At 41.5% G+C, this 7,110-nt stretch overlaps 1 non-coding gene across 1 annotated transcript; it reads right to left on the bottom strand.

The window, feature by feature from the left end:
• Window positions 1-3,743: 3,743 nt before the first annotated feature.
• On the bottom strand, window positions 3,744-3,862 carry LOC133386364 (5S ribosomal RNA). The gene has a single exon (XR_009763112.1). It is a non-coding gene; the product is annotated as a 5S ribosomal RNA (ribosomal RNA).
• Between the last annotated feature and the right edge of the window lie 3,248 nt (window positions 3,863-7,110).

Raw genomic sequence — 7,110 nt, 5'->3', positions numbered from 1 at the left:
CTCCAACCATAGATAGCTCTTGTCTAAATAGTCCCAAGTTCACATTGGAACACTCTTGTTTCTGTCCACTCAGCCACAGATGCTCTTCTCTAAACTGGGTCATGACCTGATGTCTTCCTGACCTCCATCCTGCCTGTTTTTGCTACAGGGCAAAACAGACCTCCAATGTAGTTCACTTGTCCTGGGTCAAAGATGTTAAGGCATACACTGAACTGCCCCCACCCCTTCCCAATGGTTTACAAGTGGTTTAGAAACTGATGATCAAGAGGCATCAATCAGTTGTAATTTATTGACCTCTGTAGTCCATGATGGTGCATTCCTGTTCATATATTAATTGCACATATACTCTTAACAGCATGGAAGATAATGTCTGCCATATACTCCTAGACCGAATATTTTTGTGCACCATTGTCAACAATGCAGTCTTGCAATTAAACCTCAAATTACTGTATTCCACAATGCTCCAAGAGTTGCAATTAAATCAAAATTATGTTCTTTATAGTGGAAATATTACACTAACAGGGTGCAATGATCTGATGCTCAGTTCATGCATTTCAAATTCTAGCAGGATTTTTTATAAAGCCACATGGTATCTCTGAAGTATTCCAATCTCTTATTCAGCTTTTAAAAATTAAAAACTAATCAAGTTAGGCAAATCCCTCTGCAGGATGCTAAAGCAGCATTACAAATCTGCCAAAGAAAAAATTATACTTACTCTACCATGCATGGTTTCAAATCTCACACAGATTATAGTATGGGAATAACTAAAAAGACTAAACCAAAAAATACTCTATTTGTAGTTTCTGGAATTTCAAGTCAATTTTGCACCATGTTTTCATCATTTACATGATGTGAATGCAACATCCCATTAATACATTTCATATTTCTTTGCAAGGAACAAAAAATGCTCGATAATTGAAGTGAAACCACAAAAAGACTACTGGAGATCTATGAACATCAGTGCTGCTGGTCTCTGTAAAAAACTAAAAAATGTTAAAGGTTAGTAGAGAGAAAGATATTTCAGTGGGTGCAGGTGGCCAAAATTAAGCAGGTAAGCATGTTTTATGAGGAATGTGGTATACCAGATGGTAGCCTGATATAGTTTTACATCTGCAGGTGCACACTCTGGTGAAGAAAAAAATGTACTGCAACAGGTAAGAAATACAGGAAAGCAGACTGTTGCTATGAATTCCCTTAAACCTCTTGTGTTACAGAGAATGTGAGGTTACAATTATCCATTTTTAAAAGCAAGGGTTCTGGGTAGTGATTACTACTATGGAACTGTGGTGGTGTTCTGAAATAAAAGACATATTATGAAGTAGCTCTGGTCCACAAAACCTCAGTCCATTGTTTGGTTAAAAAATGAGGTGTTGCTACTCATATCTTGATAAAAGTGCTGTGGGTTCCAGTACAAAATGGCTGCCATGAGCAACCAAACAAGAGGTGTGGGTATTCCATACTGGTGAGACTGAGTACCATCACAAAAAAAGCCCTGCAAAACCTTATGCCATCATAACATTGGTTAATTTCCAAGATGCCACAAGTTTCTTCATTGTTTTTCATGCAACAGACTGTTACACAATGTTAGGCAAGCTCCACCTTTTTTTACTCCAAAGCCTTGAAAGTTGCAGCTAGGTTTTACCTCGAAGTCAGTTTCACACAGAATTCAAAACTGATTGGCCATCAACCCTATTGCCACTGCAGGTGTGTACAATGAAAATGCTTTGCTGTAGGCTCAGGCAGACACAGTGATTGGCTCAATGCTTTGCTGTGGGTGGTCCTAATCAGTAGTGGGGAAGGGAGATGTGTCTACCTGTGAGCAGAGTCATTTCAAAACCCAGCCAAAGAAAATGGTCTGGCTGATTTCCAAGCAACTAGTGTGTCTGCTGCCGAAGTCCAACATAACTGACTACACCACAGCGACTTATTATATACTCTCTAGGACTCCCTGTGTCCCCTGAATAGCATTAATAAGCCAGCAACTCACCCTGTCTCCATAGCGTTAACTTGTCTCCTATATGCCTTCCCCAAGTTCTTCAAGTTGGCAAAATATGTGATATGAAAGGAAAGTAAGCACTGTCTGCCAATAGGTGGTAAATGCATTAGGGAAGCACTGACTCTCACAGAACAGTAGTCAAACAAAGTCAGCCTCTGTTAAAGAGCGAAAAAGACACACGAAGCAGCCCAAAGGAATATTCACTAATAGGCTAAAAAAGCCTTGCAGTTTAAGAATGTACCTATCGCCAACAGATATTTCTATCAAACTTTAAAAAGCAGGGAAATTGGGCAGCTATAGTGAATGCACCAGGGGAGCAGGAGACCTCATCTCTCTGAGATATTGTACTGCCCTACAAATTTGTAAAAATGCAAATACAATTTGGGTTGGTCTTTCAGTCCAATCCATTTCCTGTGTAGCTTGGAAGAATTTGGTAACATTCCCTTGGAGAGGGAGAGGAGGAGGGGGAAGGAGGGGATTGGAAGGGGAGGGGGATGGAGGGGCAAAGGAAGGGGAGGGAAGGAGCAAGAGGGAGGGGATAGGAAGGAGGAGGGGAGGGCAGGTTTGATCATTTGCATGCTTTTTGAGTTAAATATGATTTACTCCTGTGCAATCACGCTTAGGATTGGTGAAACTGACCTGGAGGAAGGGAGGGAGGAGAGAAGAGATTGAATGGGTGGGCACTGGGCAGAGGGGAACCCCCATTTCTTTCCAAAAAGAAAACATTGTGAACAGTATCATTGCTCTTCAGTGTTTCCCCACCTTTTTATTCTACAGCAGGCACATGTAGCCTCCCACCCAAATTTAAACCAAAGCTGTCTTGGCCTTATCCACACCAGACCTTTATTTCACTTTAGACAGTCAGAGCTTCTCCCAAAGAAGGGTGAAGGGTGCTGACAGGTGCTAGGAGATGCCCTGTTCCCCTCAGAGCTTCAATCAGAGCAGCTGACTGTTAAACCACTCTGGCCACTGGAGCTCTGTCAGGGGAATAGGAGTCTCCTCTCAGCACTCTTCACAATCTACACTTCCCAGGATTTGGGGGAAGCCATGACTGTCTAAAGAGAGATAAAGGTCTGGTGTGGGTGTGGCCCCCTGATTAGGCAAGCCCAGCTACTATGAGTCTGGCTTTTAGAACACTGACAGTTGGTTCTTACTGAGCATGCCTGGGCTTATCATTGACTCCAATGCTAAATTTCTTAAATTAATTTAAAATTGGCCAGACTTTTTTTTTAACTTTTAAACTGCAGAGGATGAAGGTCAGAGTATGGGGCAAGGTCAATAATAGGATTACGGGCACTCTGTGAACATGGCTGATTTTTAATGAATTTCAACAGATTATGAGAACTCTGACAGAAAAAAGTCCAAAAGGGGTCTGGTTTTTTCTCTGTTTTTATTTATTTATTTATTTATTATTTGATTTATATCCCGTCCTTTCTCCCAGCAGGAGCCCAGGGCGGCAAGCAAAAGTACTAAAAACACTTTAAAACATCAAAAAAAAACACAGACATTAAAATACATTAAAACAAAACAACTTTAAAAACATTTTTAAAAGCTTTGAAAACCTTTTTAAAAGGTTAAAAAAACAAGAGGAATGACCAATCATCTAGCTTCTTAAGGGCTGCTGTTGTGGTTATATGCCTTCAAGTTGATTACGACTTATGGTGACCCTATGATTCCTTTTTGGATATATTCATAGGGTTCTCATGGTAAGAGGTATTCAGAGGTGGTTTACCATTGCCTTCTCCTAAGCTTACGGCACCTGGTATTCCCAGGCGGTCTCCCATCCAAGTACTAACCAGGTCTGACCCTGCTTAGCGTCCAAGATCAGATGAGATCGGGCATGTTCAGGATAGTATGGCCGTAGGCTCTTAAGGGTAGCATTCCCAAAAGTTGTGTACTCTTATAGTAGCCTTGGAAAATGGAAACAGACTGCCTTCACATCAATCCCGACTCATGGCGACCCTATGAATAGTGTTTTCATGGTAAGCAGTGTTCAGAGGTGGTTTTACCATTGCCTTCCTCTGAGACTGAGAGGGAGTGACTGGCCCAAGGTTACCCAGTGAGCTTCATGGGTGTGTGGGGATTCAAACACTGATCTCCCAGGTCATAGTCCAACGCCTTAACCACTACACCATAAGACATTTTTATTTATTTTATTTTATTTATTTATTAGTATTTTTATTTCTTGTGTTTGTTGTTCCATTATTCCTTACCCCATTGACCTTATCCTCAAAAATCTGTTTTATTTGCTGTTAGTTGGCTTGAAGTTTTCTATAGTTAAGGTACGAGGAACTGAGGCAGACTGTAGTGAGGAACAGAGGTGGTGTTTCTATTCTAATGCTCATGCACTCTGAAAATGTTCCTGTCTGGGCCTCTCCCATTAAAACTCTGCAGCTAGCCAGGTTGGGAGCAAACTGCCAGGTTTGTGCAGGACTCCAACCTTTCCTCTTGGCTGCCCAACTTCTGCCTGGAATGAACACCTCTGCAAGATCATCTTCCTTCCAAGCTCTCTTCAAAAATCACCTTTTTTGTGAAGCCTCTGGAACAACTCCTAGGCTGCAAACTCTACCTAAGCCACAGTACACACAGCTGAAATTGTGTTGCTTATTCTGCCCCCATTTCCTCCCTTTCCTCAATTGTTTCCCTTGTATCTATTTTTGTTAGATTGTAAGTCCCCTTTAGGAAGAGACTTCTCTCATTTGTTGTAAAGCACCATATATATAGAAATGTGGTGGGAAACTTTTGACCCTCCAAATGTTGCTGAACTACAACTCCCATCAGTCCCAGCAAGGATGGCGAAATAGCCAGAGATGATGGGAGTTGTAGTTCAGCAACATCTGAAGGGCTAAAGGTTCTCCACACCTGACATAGATGAAGCTAAATAAATAAATACATTCGCATTTTACATTCATACATACATACATATATAAGAGGTGGCGGTGACTCTGCTGGGCTCCATGGACCATTGGTGTAATCTAGTATTAAGGAAGTGCTTCCTTTCTTTTTTCTTATAACTTTGTTACTAGGGCAAGGAACACAAACACATCAGTTCCACTATGAGACTTCAAACAGCCCCATTAGTAAAGTATCTGTAGCATTCTGCTTGCAAGATAGGCAGCAGTCTAGACATTAATATTCAGCTTATACTTTAAAGCCTGCTTTATTCTCCCAGAAACGTTGACCTTATGCCCATCAGGCTTTTTATTCTTTAGCAGGTAGCTCCAAGCAGGCTGTGCCAACCAGGTGAAAGAACTGCTAAAGACTTAACAGTTCTCTGTTTCCCCCATCTGCTCCAGAAAATGATGTTCCAAACAAGGGAAAGAAATGACCCTGGAGAGCGTAGAAACACAGTGAACTGGGCTGCCTGCAGGCAGAATTGACAAGGGTCAGCTGAGACATATATCCATACACTCTTGCATAACAACTAGGAAAGGGAATTAGAAACCAGGGGGCTCTGTTCAGCCTTGTAGGTTTAATCAGAGTAAATACCTTACTAAATATTTGTTCTGGGTGGTGAAGGGGAGGGAGGTTCATGCCATAAAAATCCAGTGGCTGCTTCCTCATTTACCCCCTTCCATACTGCATCCTGCAGTCTAGGACAGGCCCAGGACTGAAGGCAGCCATACCTGAATCTGTACCTGAAGAAAATGTTCTCTGGCACATGATCTCCCGAATCAAATAGCTGAATGGGTGCGGGGTGAGGTACTATTTCACTGACAAAGTCAAAGACAGAAGTAGAGCTGGACTTACTGTTAGGCATACAGCATATGCTGTAGGGCAGCAGATGTAGGCTCCTGATGATTCCGATCCATTGGAAGATGTGCGAGACGTGGTCTGTCATGCACCTCCTACACCAACCTGCTACCCTCACGTTCACTGGTGGGCACTATCCCATCACCAAGTTCAACTGCCAGTCCTGTAATAGAATGGAGGAGGTTGAGGGCACCATCTTGTTCCTTGCCTCAGGCAACAAAATGTCAAGGACTGGGTATGGACAGAAAGCAAAGGCTGCAATTTTATAATAATAATACAGAGGCTTCATACTGCCAGCCAATCATGGGCTCTGATGCTACTAACCCCTATTCTCTTCTGAAGAGGATTCTGATCTACGAGCAAGTATAGTTGCTGGTAGGTCTAGGAAGGTCCCAACCTTAGACCCTGAGGTCCTTGGTGGTACAAGCATCAGAGTAACTAATGCTTGTGAACTATATATTTCACTCATGACATTTCACTTTCCATAAAACTTCCTGAAGCAATTTAGCAATAAAAACATCAACAGTAAAAACATACATGTGTGTGTGTGTGTGCATGCATATATATATATATATATATACACACACACCTCTTTATCTCCCATCATCTCCAGTGTCAACTGTGTGAAAGGGTTGAGTATTAAGAAGGTGGAGCTGGCCACTACTATCATAATTCCATAGCCACTGATCCACATGTCAGCATAAACTCTATAGAGCTATAATTATACATTCTTTACAATAATTGTTGTGATAAATGATTACATTATGATGTTCTAAAAGTAAAAACAGAGCTGTTGGAATTTTGCTGCTTCTTGATTAGATTATATGTTTCCATTCTGTATAGAGACTGAATGGTTTGTCCTGTTTTGCAGCAGACGTTGGGGTGGGGGTCACATATGTCATCAAGCACCCTCAAATATCTTTGAACAGCATGAGAATTTCCTTTAGATCACACTGGAAAGCATTATCCTTCTCTGACAACACCAAGGAAACAGAATTAAATAAATGGTGACATCTTTGCTACTTCAGAATAGCTTGGATTTACTTTCAGTTTTTCAGATAATGTGTTTCAGATGTTCTAACCATTTCACAAATATTCATTAAGTAATCCTTACAACAGCCTGATAGGGTAGGCTATATTAAAGATGGAGGTTGCGTCTGAGAGATAATGGCTTGATGAAAAAGCTATTCAGGTTGCAATCCCATCATTACCTACCTGGGACCAAGCTCATTGAACTCCATGAGATTTAATCTTCTGAATAGGTTTTAATAAGAACTCTGGGCACTAGAAAAGCAATAGCGAATCCTCTTGGCCTTTATCCTGCTGGGCTTTTAAACACCTCTTCGCAGAGCTCGCACCCC

The sequence above is a fragment of the Rhineura floridana genome, chromosome 5 (genome assembly GCF_030035675.1).
Source record: "Rhineura floridana isolate rRhiFlo1 chromosome 5, rRhiFlo1.hap2, whole genome shotgun sequence".
In the NCBI taxonomy this organism is placed as follows: domain Eukaryota; kingdom Metazoa; phylum Chordata; class Lepidosauria; order Squamata; family Rhineuridae; genus Rhineura; species Rhineura floridana.
The sequence above is the reverse complement of the archived record's forward strand: the minus strand, read 5'-3'. Positions and strand labels throughout refer to the sequence as shown.